A 21,194-nucleotide genomic window follows, 5' to 3' on the forward strand; every position below is an offset into this window, starting at 1 on the left:
GCCAATTTGTGAACAGAGCAGTCTGCAAACTATGAAGCTTTTTAAAAAAAAACTTATTTCTGAAGTTTATCAGGTCAAATTTGGACTTTAAGAAGGGTATTTGTGGAATTTACAAGAGAAAAGAATGCTGTACATTTAGTGGTTTCAATCACAAAATTAAAGAAAAGTATATAAAAAGAATCTGGACAAATTTCGGTGCAATATTCCAGAAAACCTTAAAATGGAATTGAATTGAATTGAATTGAGGGAACGGTCTTTGCAGAAAGCGGAAAGGGGTGGGGAGGGAAATATATCCCTGGTGGTGGGGTCTGTTTGGAGGTGGTGGAAATGTTGGCGGATGATGCGGTTTATGCGAAGGTTGGTAGGGTGGAAGGTGAGAACCAGGGGGGTTCTGTCCTTGTTATGGTTGGAGGGGTGGGTTTGAGGGTGGAGATGCGGGATGTGGATGAGATGCGTTGGAGGGCACCTTCAAACATGTGGGAAGGTCAATTGTGGTCTTTAAAGAAGGAGGCCATCTGGTGTATTCTGTGGTGGAACTGGTCCTCCTGAGAGCAGGTACATTGGAGGTGGAGAAGTTGGGAATATGGGATAGCATTTTTGCAGGAGGTAGGGTGGGAAGATGTGTAATCCAGATAGCTGTGGGAATCGGTAGGTTTGTATAAAATGTCAGTGTCAAGTCGGTTGTCATTGATGGAGATGGAAAGGTCTAGGAAGGGGAGGGAGGTGTCAGAGATAGTCCAAGTGAATTGAAGGTCGGGGTGGAATGAGTTGGTGAAGTTGATGAACTGCTTAACCTCCTCGCAGGAGCATGAGGTGGCGCCAATGCAGTCATCAATGTTGCAGAGGACGAAGTGGGGAATGGTGCAGGTGTAACTATGGAAGATGGACTGTTCTATGTAGCTGACAAAGAGACAGGCATTGCTGGGGCCCAATTGGGTGCCCATGGCTACCCCTTTGGTCTGGAGGAAGTGGGAGGATTTGAAGGAGAAATTGTTAAAGGTGGGGATCAGTTCAGCAAAATGAATGAGAGTATCAGTGGAAGGATACTGTTGGGGACTTCGGGAGACGAAGAAGTGGAGGGCTTGGAGGCCCTAGTCTTGGTGGATGGAGGTGTAGAGGGATTGGATGTCCATGGTGAAGATGAGGCTTTGGGGGCCCGGGAAACGAAAGTCTTGGAGGAGGTGGAGGGCGTGGGTGGTGTCTCGAATGTATGTGGGGAGTTCCTGGACCAGAGAGGATAGAACAGTATCGAGGTAGGTAGAGAGATGAGTTTGGTGGGGCAGGAGCATGCTGAGACAATGGGTCGGCCAGGGTGGTCATGCTTATGGATGTTGGAAAGGAGGTAGAATAGGGCGGTGCTGGGTTCCCGGACTAAGAGTTTGGAAGTTGTGGGTGGGAGATCTACCGTTCAGGGCTTCTTAGTGGCGATTATTAACAGAATTAAGCCTTCTTCCATCCCTGTTGGAAAACTTGACTCCCGTGAGGTTTGAAAGTTCGCTTGGTTTTATTTCACGTGAATTCTACCTGCAGAAATAGCGATCCATGAATTACGATTGGCCGTATCAATGAAGGTGTCCTGATAACAAGTTGTTTGTGAAATGTCTATGAGATTTAATCCATTTCATCAGGTCCAGGGTGATTCATCGGCTGTGAGGCGCTGTGGGATATCCTCACATCATAACGGATGCTATATAACTCGAGTTCTTGCTTATTTCGTTTAACCTGGTGATAGGTTCCCTGAAAGAAATCCATGGCTTTGTTTTTGATATTCTTGATGCTAGCTGTTGTGCCTACGCGGGAACCACATGGAATGATGTGCACGCCTCAAGCAAACGGCGATTTACCGAATTTGTCTGAAGATGGTGATATTATCCTGGGTGTGATATTTTCAACACATTTAGAAGTGATTCACGACGTCAGTCCATTAGACACGTACTGTAAAAGGTAGGTCAAACAATCATAAAATCACATTATCCCTACATTGCGGAAAGAGGCCGTTCGACTTCCTTGAGGAGTATTCCACTCAGACCAAGAACATGAATTGCAAAAGGTATGTCAGTGCAATAAAATATAAAGAAATCCTGAATTCACGTAATCACGTAATCACGCGCCCTAAATAATTTTCTGAATTCAGTGGATAATCATCAACTGCAAATTTAAACAATTTTGTCTTTATCATAATTATATTCTAATATTTTAATGGGATAATTACTTCCGCAGAATAATGATCATTATTAGCAATCTAAATTCCTCAACAATGTCGAATTTCAATTTGGACGTAAGGGCAAAATGATTTCGCGAAAAGTCAGATTAGACTCGAAACGTTGACTCTGTTTCTCTCTTCACGCGTGCTGGCAGACCAACTGAGTCTCTTCAGCATTCTGTGTGTTTGTGTTTAAAGTAACAACGGTCACTTGTAACGATATTGATTTGTTGATGAACTTTTCTTTATTGCCCTTGCACTGTAAAAATAGTAATGTACTCAAAAGATTTCTAAAGGAATCCCAAATAATATATGTAATGCATCGGAGTTACACTCTATATATACGACGTAGGTATTAATTAGAAACACTGTGTGCCGGTAGTGATGTCAATGGATTCAGTTAAGCAATTTTCTGTGTTTATCTGTAAATAATAGCCGAACAATATTCGGCAAAGTTGTGTTAAAATGCCTGAAACGCTGGTGCAGTTACCCTGACATCAACTTCCAGCATATATTGTGAATCGTTGTGTTCTTATTTATCACCGATGTTCTCGTCACGTAAGATGAACAGATGGGTACGCCATTGGATTTCATTGGGACTGAGCAAAAACATAAGAATGGCACGAAGTTATAAACTGTTTTCGATGGATAGTTACGCACCCTTTGTAAACATATTACGCATTAAACCTAATTCGCTTTCAGCTTTACTTGTCAACTAATTAGACATGAGAGGGTGTTGCTGGAAAAGCACAGCAAGTCAGGCAGCATCCGAGGAGCCGGAAAACCGACGTTCCGGGCCGGAGCCCTTCATCAGGAATCAGAGCTCGCAGACCTACCGAGTTTCTTCAGCATTCTCTATGTTTCAGCTAATTAGACACTCGAATGTTAGGATAGAAAAAGCTCAACAGGTGAAGATTCGCTATTGGACCTCGTCATGAAGAAAGAAACAGAGAAATAATGATAGGCCACGTCGAGGTAACAGAGATCGTAAGCGACAACATGATGGAGAATGAAAATAATGTTGAAATCGGGAAAAGATTGTGGGAAAGTTGACTTTGAAAGGCTGAGAATTTGGGAAAATAAAATGGGCAATATTATTCACAAAGAACGATGTAGGACAGCAATTGGAAAGATTTGAAAAGATACTCCAAGTCGTGCTGGAAAATATGTTCCGTTAAAAGGAAAGAACGAACTACCTGCTTGGCCGAGTAAACACGTGGGAACAACTGAAGCCTAGGAAAGGGGCATATGTTATTTACATAGAAGAGATATGAATGATCAGAGAGAAGACAAAGAGCTGAGAAGAGAACTATAAAGGGTAACTAAGAAGACAAAGAGGTGCTACGATATTAACTTGACACAGCAGCGTAAAATGTTCTAGAGATACATCAATAAATAGAAAGGCTGTGCTGGGAATGTTGCTAGAAATAGATATAAATACGTAGTTTGTTTTCGTCATCTACCAGGCAGATAAAACAAGGAGACGTACATTTACAGATTGACACTTGCAACGCGGAAAGTGCAACTAAAATTAATAAGCTTCTATTGGATATATTAAGCAAATCCAGTTTGATCGCGGACATTCAGTTTATAGCAATTTAGGGGCGACATAGCAGACAGCTTTACTCTCTGTCTCTAATTTTAAACAGGAAAAAAAAATCACTGCAATATTTCAGATGAATGCTTCATGTACATCACATAAACTGGAAAAGAAAATGACAAACCAACCAGCGGAACATCAGTCATTGGAAATATAATGAAAACCCGACACACGCGAAGATGAAAAAATGCAGAAATTGGGAATATAACAATAGCAATATCATTGATGCAAAAATGTATTTATTTTCTTGTCTAATTATTTTGATTTCGCGAGGAGTTAATAGGGAAAGAGCGTGGACGCTATTTATATGGGATTTCAAAATACCTTCGTTAAGGTGCCTCAAAATAGACTAAATGAAGTCCGACAACGTGGAGTCAGAAGAAAGTGGATTGCTAATTTTCGTTAAGACAGAAAGCAGAAAGTGAGAACAAAGAGTTGTTGTTCAGAGTGGGAGAAGTTGGGAAGTGATCGTTCGTTCGTATCAGAGCAGGTATCAGTGCAGCTTGCATTAACGATTTGGACTTCAGAATCCAGAACACAATTTCTACAGATACGAATGACAAACCTAGGGATAGAGTTTATGAATTTTGAGGCGACAGCAACTAACTGCTGGAGAGAATAATAAATTTGCAGATGGGCAAATAAGTGGTAATGAATATATCCAATGGACCCTTATTAATTTTAGTTGCACTAACCGCATTGCATGTGTCATCGTGTAAATGCACGTCTGTTTGTTTCATCACCCTGGTAGATGACTAAACAGATACATATGCTATTTTGTCCATTTTTCTATGAAGAATAGAGAGATCGCATTAGTTTGAACGTGCACCCAGGTGCAGTCGCGGAAAATGGGAGGATTTGCAAAACAAATAGACTATTCCCCAAATGATTTGGAGACTATCAACTGATGAAGGAGCGTCGCTCCGAAAGCTAGTGTGCTTCCAATTAAACCTGTTGGACCTGGTGTTCTGTGATTTTTAACTTTGTAATCCCTAAATGCTATGTGACAAGTTAGCAAGGTGTCTACGAAGCACACCAAAACAATAAGTTTGATTTCAAGAGTGCTCAAACTGCAACGTAGGAAGATTCTGATGCATTGAGCATCAAGTAGACTGCACTAACTGTACCACATGCAGTTCTGCTCATCTTATTAGATAAAGGAGACAGTTGGAGATTGTGCAAAGATAAATTACAAGGATAGTGCTGGAAATGTATGGGTTCCTATCAGAAAAGAATGGACCAGGTAGGGTTATTTTCTGGTAGGAATCAAAGCTGAGAGTGACCTAACAGAGCTATTTCGCATAATGAAAGGTTCTGAAAGAATGGATAGAGAGAAAGAATGTATAATTTTGTGTAGAATACCATTACTTGAAATGATCACGTCATTAACTTTTCCGAAAAATATGCGCACCATTCGGTCACGATGAAAGCAGAGGCATTTAGTTTTTTTTAAACTTTGGTTCGGCCTTGGAACTTCACGTCTGAGCTCAGTCGAAGTTTTTGCGAAGGCCTATAGCAGTACGCCGATAGTGCGGACCTGCATTCCCTTTGAGGTCGTTGGAGGAAGCCATGGGGCTAAAGGACGCGCAGTGTTTTATAACTGTTTGTATGATCTATTTTTAAAATGTGTTTTAAGCGTTTTAAGTTTGTTTCTAGGTAATGATATCTGTTTGCAAATGATTCGAGAAGTTTTACATGTTTCCGGATGTGCTCTGCGCCTTTAAGTATTTGCAGGCACTTGCAAGTATTCACTCATTCAACGGTTTAATTGTACTTCCCCCGACCTGTCAAACAGCGAATAGGCCCAGAACAGGGTGGGCAAGAGATGAGCAGCGAGCGGTTTGGGATAGGGTGCTTGGGGAGAGGTGCGAGCACAGGGGACGGGTTGTGAGTAGATTCGGAATTGATAGATAAAGGGATGCTGGATGTTGATAATGCTGGGAGAGCCCGGGATGTAAACGGATAGTGTCCCTGATGTAAATCGCGCTTAATTTATGCAGAATGCCGGAGAATGGAGAGGAGTGAGTCTACAGGGGCTGTTGCCGACAGGTTCCACGGGAATCCGGCTGAGGTCGGGCGTGCCCTGGCTGCTTTGAAACTCCCGCTGGCGTTCAGTATTTTTAACACTTGCAAACCCGAAGTAAGTCAGGGTACATAGCTGGGCACGTGGTGGACAATCGGCCACTGATGTAATCCGTTCGTGTCACGATCATGCGTTCCCTGGAAGGCCTTTCTGGCAAACCGCAAGCTCCAGCGGAAGTCGGTTGATCGGAATTTGCGTTTCCATTGCGGTTCTCAGTTGAGGTGAGCGTCTATACGCGATTGGAAGATCTGGGTGAATGAGATCGGCATAATTGGATGATGAATAAAATATGAATATCATTTCCTTTTATATCTGCTTCGCAGTTTCGATATCTCAAGCTTTCGCCTGATGCAGACCATGATATTTGCTGTAGAAGAAATAAACCAGAGTAAAGCTCTACTTCCCAATATCACCCTGGGGTATGAGATCTACTATGACTGCTCGACCACGGCGATTGCATCCAAAGCAGCGCTGGCTTTGGTAAATGGAGAGCAAGGACTAATTGCAATGTGAAAAGGTGCAATCCTTTGTGCAAAGGTTCCTCCAATGTCGCAGCCATTATTGGTTGTGATATATCCACGTCCTCTATTGCAGCCGTAAGGACAGTTGGCTCTTTCGGAATTCCGATGGTAATATGTCACACACTTGACTGCATTTTTACAACGCCCTTAGAATCATAGAATCTGATATTGTTGATAAAGGCAATTTGGCCCATTGAGCATATACTGTGTCCCCTTGCCCCGCACTTATTATGATTCACCTAGCCTTTGGACTGTGGGACCAAAAGGGAGCGCCCGGCGGAAACCCACACAGACACGGGGAGAACATGCGCACTCCACACAGACAGCCAGCCATCGATCCTGGGTCTTTGGCGCTGTGCAGCAACGGTGCAAACCACTGAGCCATCGTGGAGCTCAAAATGTCACGGTAGTAGATTTTTTTGGACATTCCAGATTTTATGAATTCGAATTTTACTACCTGTCGCAGTGAGATTCGAACCCATATCCCCTAACTCTTCTATTGTGGATGATGTATCTAACGATATTATAACCATGCCACCACCTATCTCATGCCAATGTTTCGCTTATGTATGCATAGACACAACACGTAGCGATACTGCAATCTAAAAATAAAGTTATTTCAGACGATGTTTAATATTCTAGTACAAACTTCCATTCCTAGATAGTTCTCATGCAACTACAGTAGTGACTACTCATAATTTCAGCTTGTCAATTGTCGCTTTTTAAACTCGGCAAATTATTTATTTTGTTTGATTGCTTCCAATTATCCGTGTTAAGATTTAATATTGCATTTATATGCAAAAATAAGATTAATTGATAACGAAGATGTTGAAGTAGAACAGTTCCAAAAAAAATTCCAAAAACGGTGAAGGCATGTTTTCATATATTCTCGCTTTCCCTGCAGATCAGTTACTTCTCCACTTGCTCCTGTCTGAGTGATAAACAAGAATACCCGACTTTCTTTAGAACGATACCAAACGACAAACATCAGACCAAACTTCTAGCTGAACTCGTGAAAACCTTTGGCTAGAATTGGATTGGCACAGTTAGAAGCAACACAGAGTATGAGAATTTTGGGATGAAAACATTTGTTGAAGAAGCTCAAAAAATTGGTGTTTACATCGCGTATTCTGAAACGTTTTACAGAACCCATCCCGCCGAGAAAATCAGCAAAGTAGTGCAGGCAATGAAAGAGGCAACCACAAAGGTTGTGGTTGGATTCCTGCATAGTGGAGATATGCGAGTGTTACTTAAAGAGATTTTGCGTCAAAATGTGACGGGGATACAATGGATTGGAAGTGAAGGGTGGGTAACCAAAGATATATTCTCACCTGAAGAAGGAAAGTTTCTCATTGGAGCCATTGGTCCAGCAACCCCTAGGACAGAAATAGCCGGCCTCAGAGATTATCTTATGAAAATTCATCCTTCTAGGTTTCCTGAAAGCAGTTTTGTGAAGACGTTTTGGGAGACTCTATTCTCGTGCTCTTTAACGACAGGCGACACAACAGAGACCCGAAGTTCTGCATTTCAAGTGCGGCCATGCACAGGGAATGAACATTTAGATGGGTTAGAAAATGCTTATCTTCCAGTGATAATGGACGGAAGTTCCTACCATGTGTACAAAGCCGTCTATTCTGTCGCTCATACACTTGACGATATGCTGAGATGTGAAGAAGGCAATGGCCCATTTATAAATAATACATGTGCTCATATTTCAAGCTTTGAACCCTGGCAGGTAGGAAAATATTTCGTTTTACTTCAGACAGATCCCATAGACGCCATTAAGTGTTGATGTGTATGCTGTCCGACCTGCACTTGTAGCCTTTTTCACAGTTCCCTTTTCACAATCAGTCTTTTTTTTGGAAAGATTCAATATTTCCCTCAGAGAATGAGCGAAAATCATTCCAATGTTACCAAAATATATATCATCTGTACCAATATAAAATTTGAATATTAGAAATATTGGAAATTCACTCACACTAGAAAGATGAACATCAAATCTTAAGAAACATTATTGTATGGAACCGCAAAGCCTCAAGTCATTCAGCTGCACCCTCTAGACATTGAAGGGCTTGTGAAGTTTAGGCACCTCTGTGATGTAGAAAGCAAAAACGCTAAATTGTATCCAATAACGTGCCACTAATAACATTGTAATAAATGTCCAGAATATCAGTGTTCAGTTTTGTTCTTACGTAGGTAATGGCTAATTTCCACTTTTCAGAGTATTGCAGTGGCCTTAGTTGTCAGCCTAACCCTTAGTGTGAGTCGGACGGAAAATTCAGCACTCACTTGGAGCTACTATGCACTGTCAGTAAAATCTCTTGATTGGGACTATGCTCCAAATTTCGTCAATTAGACCCTTTCAGACTAATATTGGTATCTTAATCTGAGTACGAAGATCAGAAACGTGTAAAAATAGAAGATGGATCTTCAAGCTTTATTTGTTCCTCTCTGGATAATAGTTTGTGATATTATTCATTTCTAAATTAACGGTGTTCATTTGTTGAAATGAATTTTACCGAATGTATCCAACTGACAGCCAAAAGCTTATATGCCTTACATTGTTCTTCTTTAGCTGCTGTACTACCTTCACTTGGTAAATTTCACTGCTCGGACTGGGGAGGTCGTATATTTTGATGAAAATGGTGATCCAGTACCAACCTATGAATTAGTAAATTTACAAATGAATTTGGAAGGTGCACTTGCAATTCTAAACATTGGATATTATGAAGGCTCAGCGCCAGAGGGACAAGGACTTGTCCTGAATATTGGTGATATTGTGTGGAGCTCCACTGGAAAGCAGGTATTTTCCTTATGATTGATACAGTGAAATCATCATAAAAAATGCGACTTTGATAAAAAAAATTGAAAAGAAGCTGCATGGATTTTTACGAATTGTTAGACCGTGACATTACTGGTAAATCCATGATTAATTGTCCTTTCTTATAATTTTATATGCAACTAAGTAGTTTGCTAGCATACTAATGTTCATTTTTGCAGTTATCTTAACTCGTCAAAATTTAACAATTTATTCCTCCTTCTCACTGTAAATATTTAAGTGCGGTTTAACAGGTGGGAAAACAGTTTTCGTTCTCCATTTCTAATTGTTTTTTATTGCAAATATAAAATCTAATTGTGATCATACGACATGAGATCAGGGCATTCGTTTTTGAATTCTCCATTCTTTTAATTCCTAAGTGAGTTGGGATATATCAGTGTGCATTATGTACATCTATTTGGAGAGTTAAGAGCAGAGACGATGGGTGCCAGGACTCAAACTGTCGGCTGTGTTTTCCCTTCACAGATGTGGAGGGACTTGCTGAGTTTCTCCAGCAAGTTCTGGATGTGTTTGTTGCAGCTAATTGTCAAGTTCATTTTATTTCTGAGGTGTGAGCTGAAAGCAGGATTTTAACGCCAAGGATAGAAGTGGAGAAAGTACACGCTCTTGGAGTTATAAATGTCGTAACACATCTGGGGAATGATTCCCTGCTTCCTATATTCTCATCCAAATCATTTCTATGAACGATGAACAACTGTGAACGCAACACTGATCTTTGTGATACAATGCTGGTCACGGGGCTCAAGTTCGAAAAACAACCCTCTAGCACCACTCGCATGAAGTCAATTGGGATCCCCGGATCCCATATACTCTAACCTCACCAAGCAGTCCAATTGGAACCTTGTCGAAGGCCTTGGTAATTCCATGCAGTTCAACGTCTACTGCTCTGTCTTCATCAATCTTCTTGGTCACCTCTTCAGAAAAAGCTCAATCACATTTGAAAGACAGGATTTTCCACACACAGTGCCATGCTGACTATTCCTAACCAGTACTAACATTTAGATGTTGTCTCTCAGAATCCCCTCCAACAACTTCTCATTATCGACGTCATACTCACAAGCTTGCAGTTCCTTGGCTTGTCCTTGTAGCCTTTCTTAAATAATGGCACAACATTAGCCCCCTCTCCCCCAGTCTTCCATCCCCTCGCCCTCAGCTGTCAATGATAGAATTGACTCGAGCCGTCTATACCTGACAAAGGGAAAGCTGGTAGGTATAGGGAATGCTGGATGCCTAAAGAAATTAAGAATTTGGTTAAGAAAAAGAAGTAAGGCTATGTCAGGTATAGACAGGATAGATCGAGTGGATCCTTAGAAGAGTATAAAAGCAGTAGGAGTATACTAAAGAGGGAAATCAGGAGGACCAAAAAGGGACATCGGATAGCTTTGGCAAATAGAATTAAGGAGAATCCAAAGGGTTTTTACAAATATATTAAGGACATAAGGGTAGCGAGGGAGAGAATAGGGCCACTCAAAGATCTGCAAGGCGGCTTTTGTGTGGAGGCACAGAAAATGGGGGAGATACTAAACGAGCTGAAAATGTGTTGCTGGAAAAGCGCAGCAGGTCAGGCAGCATCCAAGGAACAGGAGAATCGACGTTTCCGGCATAAGCCCTTCTTCAGGAATGAGGAAAGTGTGTCCAGCAGGCTAAGCTAAAAAGTAGTGAGGAGGGACTTGGAGGAGGAGCGTTGGAATTGCGATAGGTGGAGGGAGGTCAAGGTGAGGATGATAGACCGGAGTGGGGTGGGGGCGGAGAGGTCAGGAAGAAGATTGCAGGTTAGGAAGGCAGTGCTGAGTTCGAGGGATTTGACTGAGAGAAGGTGGGGGGAGGGGAAATGAGGAAACTGGAGAAATCTGAGTTCATCCCTTGTGGTTGGAGGGTTCCTAGGCAGAAGATGAGGCGCTCTTCCTCCAACCAACGTGTTGCCATGGTCTGGCGATGGAGGAGTCCAAGGACCTGCATGTCCTTGGTGGAGTGGGAGGGGAAGTTAAAGTGTTGGGCTATGGGATGGTTGGGTTGGTTGGTCCGGGTGTCCCAGAGGTGTTCTCTGAAACGTTCTGCAAGTAGGCGGCCTGTCTCCCCAATATAGAGGAGGCCACATCGGGTGCAGCGGATGCAATAGATGATGTGTGTGGAGGTGCAGGTGAATTTGTGGTGGATATGGAAGTGTCCCTTGGGGCCTTGGAGGGAAGTAAGGGGGGAGGTGTGGGCGCACGTTTTGCATTTCTTGCGGTTGGAGGGCAAGGTGCCGGGAGTGGAGGTTGGGTTGGTGGGGGGTGTGGACCTGATGAGGGAGTCACGGAGGGAGTAGTCTTTTCAGAACGCTGATAGAGGAGGGGAGGGAAATATATCCCTGGTGGTGGGGTCCGTTTGGAGGTGGCGGAAATGACGGCGGATGATATGTTGTACATGGAGGTTGGTGGGGTGGTAGGTGAGGACCAGTGGGGTTCTGTCCTGGTGGCGGTTGGAGGGGCGGGGCTCAAGGGCGGAGAAGAGGGAAGTGGAAGAGATGTGGTGGAGGGCATCGTCGACTACTAAACGATACTAAACGAGTATTTTTCATCAATATTTACTGTGGAAAAGGATATGAAAGATATAGACTGTAGGGAAATAGATGGTGACATCTTGCAAAATGTCCATATTACAGAGGAGGAAGTGCTGGATATCTTGAAACACATGAAGGTGGATAAATCCCCAGGTGGAGGGTTGTTTTTCAGACTGGAGGCCTGTGGCCAGTGTAGTGCCACAAGGATTGGTGCTGGATCCGCTGCTTTTTGTTATTTACAAAAATGATTTGAATGCGACCATAAGAGGTACAGTTAGTAAGTTTGCAGATGACACCAAAATTGCAGGTGTAGTGGATAGCGAAGAAGGTTACCTCAGATTACAATAGCATCTTGATCAGATGGGCTAATGGGCTGAGAAGTGGCAGATGGAGTTTAAGTTAGATAAATAGGAGGTGCTGACCTTTGGGAAAGCAAATCTTAGCAGGACCTATACACTTAATGATAAGGTCCTAGGGAGTGTTGCTGAACAAAGAGACCTTGGAATGCAGGTTCATAGCTCCTTGAAAGTGGAGTCACGGTTAGATAGGATAGTGAACAAGGCATTTGGTATGCTTTCCTTTATTGGTCAGAGTATTGCATACAGGAGTTGGGAGGTCATGTGGTAGCTGTAAAGAACATTGGTTAGGCCACTGTTGGAATATTGCGTGCAATTCTGGTCTCCTTCCTTTTGGAAAGATGTTGTGGAACTTGAAAGGGTTCAGAAAATATTTACAAGGATGTTACCAGGGTTGGAGGATTTGAGCTACAGGGAGAGGCTGAATAGGCTGGGGCTGTTTTCCCTGGAGCGTCAGAGGCTGAGGGGTGACCTTATAGAGGTTTACAAAATCATGAGGGGACTGGATAGGGTAAATAGATAAAGTCTATTTCCTGGGGTGGGGGAGTCCAAAACTAGAGGGCATAGGTTTAGGGTGAAATGGGAAAGATATAAAAGAGACCTAAAGGGCAACTTTTTCACACAGGGGATGGTATGTGTTTGGAATGAGGTGCCAGAGAGGTGGTGGAGGCTGGTACAATTGCAACATTCAAGAGGCACTAGGATGGGTATATGAATAGGAAGAGTTTGGAGGGATATGGGCTGAGTGCTGGCAGGTGGGACTAGATTGGGTTGGGATGTCTGATCGGCATGGATGGGTTGGGCTGAAGGGTCTGTTTCCGTGCTGTACATCTCCATGACTCTATGCCTCATTTTTCTTCACGAGGCCCTCAATATCTCTGATCATTCAGTGCTCCTTATTCCTGCCAGCCTTGTCCTTTAATCTAACAGGAACTCGCTGTCCCTGAACTCAATATCTCACCCTTGAAAGGATCCCGCTTGGTAGACATTCATTTACCTGTGAACAGCCTCTCCAGTCAACTTTTCAAAGTACCCGCCTCATGCCATTAAGGTCAGTCTTGCGACAATTTAGAAATTTCATTTGTGATCCAGGCCTATCTTTTCCCATAACTATTTTAAAGTTAATAGAATTATGGTGCCTGATCCCAAAGTGCTCTCCCACTAACACTTTTTAGACTAACGAATAGAATATCTAACCTCAAATAATACTGTTCTTGCTAACATTGATCTCGCCAAGCGTATGCCCTGTGCATTGTCACTTTTTTGCCTCTGTCTAAATCTTTTTTGTTCTTTACAACCTTGCTTACTATGATCTGCCTCTACTGCTTGTAAACAAAGCTTTTCATTTACCTCTGTACATGTGGCAACAATCAATCAATTAGCCACTTGCCTTTCCTTAATTCATAAAAGGGGGTTGACATTTGCCCCTTCTCCAGTGGGACCATCTACATATTAATTGAACACTTTTTTAAATCGAACACACTTACCAATTTCTTGCCCATCCAAATCCTTTAATATTACAGCATTCCTAGTTTGCTTGGGAAGTTAAAATCCCCTCCTATGACAATGATATTATTCGTATAGGTATCTCCAATATCCCGGCAAATCTACTTCTCAATTTTCCACTGACCACTGGGGGGCCTATAGTGCAATCCCATCAAAGTGATCACCCACTTCTTATTTCTCAGTTCCACGCGTATAGCTTCAATAGACAACTTCTCAGGAATATCCTAAGTACTGCTATGATATTTTCCCAAACAAAAAGCACTATCTTCCTTCCTCTCTTGTCTCTGCTTCTTCTGAGCTTCCAATGGCATCTGAACCCCTAAACATTGAGCTGCCAGTCCTGTCCCTCCCTCAACCATGTTTCCGTAAAGCTATGCTGCAGCAGTCTCATTTTTCCATCCACGCCAAGAGTTCATCTGCCCAATAAGTCACGCCTCCTGCATGGAAATAAATGGGTTGGTGACGATTCGCCACGGCACATTCGCCGCCGCCGCCGATTAGGCACTGCCCGTTCGCCACCAGCGTTTCTCCAAAGGGGTCGTTTGACCTCTGGAGACTATTCGCCACCGGAAATATATATGTACTGATTGTTTTCCTTCCCGCCTGTTCTTTCATACTTCTCAGTCCCCTTTATTTACACAACTACATAGTACATCTTGATAAAAAAAAAAGGTAAAATAAATATCATTGTATTGGTTTATATATAAAAATGAGTTACAAATACTTGCGGTGGTTTATCTTCCTCAGTGGCCAATGGGCGGTGGCTAAGCGTCCTCGGCGGTGAAAGGGCGGTGGCTAATCGGCGGCGGCAAATCGGCGGCGGCGAATGGTCCCATCCCGGAAACAAATATATTTTCATTCATGAATCTTTTACCACGCTCTCTGTTTTATTCTTCTGTATTAAACTTCTGTACCAGCCTCACTCTTGTCTCACTACTGCTTAAGGTCCTACCCCGCTGCCAGACTAGTTTAAGCTCTGCTTCTGCTACTTGCCTAAACTCTCAGTGAACTCACTTCCCAGTGTTTGTACACTCTTGCTGATCGAAAACAGTGCTGCGAGAGCTTAGGCCTAGCTTTTATAGTATAAGGCCTGCCCAGCTACAAGAATCAGATCTAACCAACTTACTGAATTAGCTTAATTAGATTAAGTAGCTACAGCACTAGGAGAGTTTGCTTAAACTTTCGTTAGGCCTGAAAGAAACTAAAATACAGTCCTTAGATGTCTACCTTTACCTTACCCACAGATTTCAAAAGATGACGATTTGTACTTTTAAGCTCCCACACATAACTCAATCCCATGTGTTTGCACTCTCTTGCCGGTCTCACTCTGTGTAGAGAGAAGATGACTGCTTCAGGTGGAATTACGTCAGCTATAGTCAGAGTTCGTTCAGAGAATGGTGCAAAGCATGCGGAGCTAGCAATTCTTAGTTTGAGAAAATGCCAAACCTCCATTGAATGTTTAAGAAAGTTTCACCGCTAGCTCTCAACTTTACGTTATCAAGACTCCTCCAACAACTTATGAAATAAGTTCTACAAATAAGCATACATTTTACTGAATGCAATCTGTGTTGCCAACAACCAAATCCTGAACTATACCTTCCGAAGCAACTTGTAACTTGCAATTTTTTTATCATTGACCACAGCATCGAGGTTGTGCTCACACTGGAAAGAAATCACTCGTGATGATGCAATCCATCTTGCAGTCACTTCTCTCTCATTTTACTTTTCTATTTTCTATAATCATATTAAAAACATTCAGAATGTTGATTGTGTAATGTATTAAAACAGTGTTTGTCAACATTATGTTCGATGCATTCACTTGTAAGTGCTAACCTGTCTCAGCACTAATGGAATTTGACAGGCAGAACAATATTGTTGATATTTTGCCAAGTGTTTGGTATTTGAAAACAATATTAGGAAGGTACACATTCAATTGCACATAACTTCACTTTAAATAAAATATCCGTTAGTTAAAATGGCAGTTTGTCATTGATGGGTATTATAAACATCGCGATGGTCCGTGTGGGGCATTAGGCAGACAATGATTTATTCCAAATTACTGTTGACGAAACATTGTTAAACCTTCTTCTACAAAAATCGCAACCAGCTGATGCTGGTCCCATCTCCACTGTCATTGGCTGGAATTTAAATGAGATTGATTGAATGTGAATGAAAAAAAAAACAAATAATTGTCAAACCAAAGCTGAGTGCCACTTGGACAGCAACTTCCACGGCAGAAGCTTGACTAATCCTAGCACGAATACCTTAGATACAAATTATAACGCCCAGAGAATTGTCTTGATCTTGCACTGCCTGCGAGACGAATAGTATTGGTGGTGCTGGTGGGAGCAACGCGTTGACCGATCAACATTTAAAAGGTTTGAAGGAGAAAGCTTACAGATTACAGTCGACGAGTAACCTACCAGGCCTTATCGTATACTTCTCTCAATGACAAAATACGAACATTTCCATGTGTGTTACGCTGTGAATCCATTACACGGATAACACGTTATTATTTCCTTTGTCTTAAATTCCAAGTGCCCTTTGCTCAGAACCCTGTCCTCCCGGAACAAGACAGGTCAGCAGGAAAGCTCAGCCAATATGTTGTTTTGATTGCGCGGAGTGCGCCGACGGCAAGATTAGCAACATCACACCTATGCACAAACATTGGGCCGAATGCTATGTTATCTTGTTGCCAGTATAATTTTCGAATATTAAAAAAAAATGTTTCAGGTTCCACCGATTGCGTGAAGTGCCCTTCGGAATACTGGCCGAATCAACAAAAAGATCGATGTATTCCCAAAAAGATTGAATTTCTTTCCTTTCAAGAGGCTCTGGGCTACGTCTTCGTGACACTTGCTTTAGTGGGAGCTTGCCTTGCACTGGCGACAGCTAGCGTATTCTACCGGTATCGGGAAACCCCTATTGTCAGATCGAACAATTGGAACTGAGCTTCCTCCTTCTCTTTGCCCTAACGCTTTGCTTCCTGTGCTCACTTACCTTCATTGGGAAACCGACCGGATGGTCCTGCATGTTGCGGCGGACAGCATTTGGAATTGTATTTGTTCTCTGTATTTCCTGTATTTTGGGGAAAACGGTTCTTGTTGTGATCGCTTTTAAAACGACTCTTCCCAGCAACAACTGGATGAATTGGTTTAGACCATGCAGCAAAGGATAGGTGTATTCATTCTTTCATTTCTTCAAGTTTAATTTGCATGAGCTGGCTCATTGTATCACCTCCTTATCCAGTGAAAAACACGACCTATTATAGAGACGTCATTATTTTGGAATGTGAAGTGGGCTCTTTAAAAGCCTTTTAATTTTGTGTCCAGCTATATTGGTCTTCTCTGCACTGTGTGCTTCCGGCTAGCTTTTATTGCCCGAAAACTTCCAGATAATTTCAACGACGCGAAGTATATAACTTTCAGTATGCTGATTTTCTGTTCTGTTAATATTTCTGCTGTGGTTCTGTTCGCCGAGCTGGAAGTTTTTGTTGCAAACGTTTCGTCCCCTGTCTAGGTGACATCCACAGTGCTTGGGTCAGATACGTTGATGACACCTTTGTAATCATTAAAAACACGGAAATAGAGAATACACACCGGATCATCAACTCCACACTCACAGGAATCCGTTTCACGAGAGAGGAAGAAAAGGACAACCAACTCCCATTCCTAGACGTGAGGGTACAGAGTACACCAAACGGAGAATTCACCACTAAGGTACACAGGAAAGCCACACACACAGACCAAGTTCTGAACTATGAAAGCAACCACCCCAACACATACAAACAAAGTTGCATCAAGACACTATTCAAAAGGGCCACAACACACTGCAGCACACCAGAATTGCAAAAAGAGGAAGAGGAACACCTATACAAGTTATTCGCCAAAGACGGATATCCTCACAATTTCATCAACAGATGCCTAAGGGAGAGACAACAGAACGAGGACATGCCGCAACCCAAAGGACTAGCCAGACTACCATACATCAAGAACATCTTTGAAATGACAGCCAGACTACTGCGACCACTAGGACTTATAACAGCACACAAACCAACAGTCACTCTCAGACAACAACTCACCAAAACGAAGGGCCCAATACCCAGCATGAGCAAAACTAATGTAGTGTACAAAATCCCATGCAAGGACTGCACAAAACACTATATAGGACAAACAGGAAGACAGCTAACGATCCGCATCCACGAACATCAACCAGCCACGAAACGACACGACCAGATATCCCTAGTAGCCACACACGCAGACGACAAGCAACATGAATTTGACTGGGACAACACTACCATTATAGGGCAAGCGAAACAAAGAACAGCCAGGGAATTCCTAGAAGCTTGGCACTCATCCACAAACTCCATCAACAAACACATAGACCTGGACCCAATATACCGGCCACTACAGCGGACAGCTGAAACTGACAACCGGAAGCGGCAGGGACAGGCCTCCATAAATGCCGGAGGAAACACCACAGAAGCGCTTCACAGGAGGCTCCCAAGCACTGAGGATGTCACCTAGACAAGGGACGAAACGTTTGCAACAAAAACTTCCAGCTCGGCGAACAGAACCACAGCAACGAGCACCCGAGCTACAAATCTTCTCACAAACTTTGTTAATATTTCTTGCTGAATTATCAATTTAGTTCGTTTCGATCCATATGTGTGTTTGTTGTAACAAATACAAAAGCGATTTTGTGTCAAGTATATGATGTCTAATTTGTAGCGACATTTCATGTTGACCTGGGTATGAATTTCGTGCACAAGCTGCACTTCGTTTACGTTGGCCTTCTTCAATGTATAATTTCAGTTACACCACACTGCAATTTTTTGCTCTAAATTCTGTGTTACGATCGAGCCCTCCACAATCACCTGATGAAGGAGCGTCGTTCCGAAAGCTAGTGTGCTTCCAATTAAACCTGTTGGACTATAACCTTGTGTTGTGTGATTTTTAACCTTCTTCTAGGTAGGCCTCCTTGCAAGAGGATTTGCAGTAAGGTTAAAATCAACGAGGCAAAAGTTACACTACAGGTGACCGCATTGCACTATACACACACAGGCTCCTACAGACTTGTACAATCACGCAGGCCCTCTCTCACACACTCACACGTACACTCCCAAACACACACACACACACACACCCTCTCACAGATTTATACCACTTTACACACAGACACACACACTCTCTCGCAGACACTCATAACCCCCTCACCCCCCACCCCAACACATGCACCCATATGCAGACATACACAGATATGTTTGTGGGATGAATTTGTTCTTGAAGAATTACATTTTACTTTGCTCAAAAACTGCATGAATCCATGTAAGATTCTGTAAATCCGTTTTTTAAGATTAGAATCAGTCTGACCATTGTGGTACAGAATGTCTCACACAAGACAGCTCACACCTTAAATGCATTAACTGAGCCGTCATGACACCAATTGTTAAAGTTCACTTGAGAATGTAACTTTTATTTTTAAAATTCTGCGATTTACGTATGAAATAACTGAAAGCAACATGTTCATTCCAAAAGCTGAGAGAATTTGTACACCCCAGTCCAACACCGGCATCTCCAAATCATGTGCGTGTGTGAAAGCTTGGTTGAGTGCTTGTGTGAGTATGAAGAGGTTTGTGTGAGAGAGTGCATGTATCCATGTTAGTGCGGGAGTGTATGTGTGTGTATATGAGGGAGAGGTTGTCTATGAGGGAGGGTATGAGAGATAAAAAGTTACGTCTGCTGAACGAAACACATCTGAACAAATAATGGACTTTAAAGTAGGCTAAAAATCACACAACACCAGGTTATAATCCAACAGGTTTAATTGGAAGCACTAGCTGTCAGAACACTGCTTCTTCATCAGGCGATTGTGGAGAATAAGATTGTAAGACACAGAATTTATAGCAAAAGTTTACAGTGTGATGTAACTGAAATTATATGTTGAAAAACCCGTCTTGTTTTTTACATATGTAAATCGCAAACTTTTTTTTTAAAAGTTACATTCTCAAGTGCACTTTAACAATTGGTGTCTTGTCGGCCCAGATAAGGTATTGAAGGTGTTAACTTCTGTGAGGCTGTCTATGCCACAATGGTCAGACTGATTCTAATCTAAAAAAAACGGATTTACAGATTCTTACATGGATCCATGCAGTTTTTGAGCAAAGTAAAATGTAATTCTACAAGTACAAATTCACCCCACAAACCTATATATGTGTGCGTGCACGTGGGTGTGTGTATGGTGGGGGGCGTTATGAGTGCCTGTGAGTGGGTTCTGTATATGTGTGAGTGTGAGTGTAAAGGGGTTTAAGTCTGTGACAGGGTGTGTGTGGAAATGTGTGTATGAGTGCACCAAAGAGGGTCTGAGTGTGTGTGTGCGTGTGTGTGTGTGTATGTGTGTCTATGGTGCAGTGGGGTCACCTGTAGTGTGGCATGAACCCAAGGTCCCAGTTGAGGCCATCCCCATGGGTACCGAACTTGGGTATCAGCCACTGCTCGGCCACTTTTTGTTGTTGCCTGTCCCGAAGTCCGCCTTGGAGGACGGTCGCCCGAGGTCCGAATGTCACGGACCGTTGAAGTGTTCTCCGACTGGAAGTGAACACTCCTGTCTGTTGATTGTTGTGCGGTGTCCATTCATACGTTGCCCGTATCCTCTGTAGGACCAAACAGAGGTCACGCCAATGGATGAATGAAAAAGAACAAGTCGAAGCTACGGGCAACGGATGAATGGACACCACAGAACAATCAACATACATGGGCGTTCCCTCCCAGTGGGAGAACATTTCAGCGGTCTGGGACATTCGACCTCGGACCTTCGGGTGACTATCCTCCAAGGCGGACTTCGGAACAGGCAACAATGAAACGTGGCCGAGCAGAGGCTGATAGCCAAGTTCAGTACCCATAAGGATGGCTTCAACAGGGACCTGGGGTTCATGTCACACTACAGGTGACCTCATCGCACTGTATACACACATAGACACACACATTCAGACAGACACACACTCTCTTCTCTCTCTCTCTCACACACACACAGACATACACACAGTCACACAGTCACACACTCAAACCCTCTCTCACACACTCACGCATACATTCCTACGCACACCCTGTCACAGACTTAAACCCCTTCACAACCACACACACACACACTCTCATAGGCATTCATAAACCTCCTCCCCCACCGCGCCCCCCCACATACACCCACATGCACACGTACACATATATAAGTTTATGGGGTGAAGTTGTACTTGTAGAATTACATTTTACTTTGCGCAAAAACTGCATGAATCCATGTAAGATTCTGTAAATTCGTTTTTTAGTTTAGAATCAGTCTGACCATTGTGGCACAGGCAGCCTCACAGAAGTTAACACCTTCAATACCTTATCTGGGCCGACAAGACACCAATTGTTAAAGTGCACTTGAGAATGTAACTTTTAAAAACGTTTTGCGATTTACGTATGAAAGAAACAATCCGGATCTTTTTCAATATATAACTTCAGTTAAATCACACTGTAAACTTTTGCTATAAATTCTGTGCTATAAAT

General features: G+C 42.7%; 1 pseudogene; it reads left to right on the plus strand.

The window, feature by feature from the left end:
- Positions 1-1,810: 1,810 nt before the first annotated feature.
- Positions 1,811-17,169, plus strand: LOC148148267 (extracellular calcium-sensing receptor-like; annotated as a pseudogene).
- Positions 17,170-21,194: the final 4,025 nt, after the last annotated feature.

This window comes from Chiloscyllium plagiosum, unplaced genomic scaffold (genome assembly GCF_037043375.1).
Source record: "Chiloscyllium plagiosum isolate Xiang-an unplaced genomic scaffold, Cpla_swu_hap1 HiC_scaffold_13, whole genome shotgun sequence".
NCBI lineage: Eukaryota > Metazoa > Chordata > Chondrichthyes > Orectolobiformes > Hemiscylliidae > Chiloscyllium > Chiloscyllium plagiosum.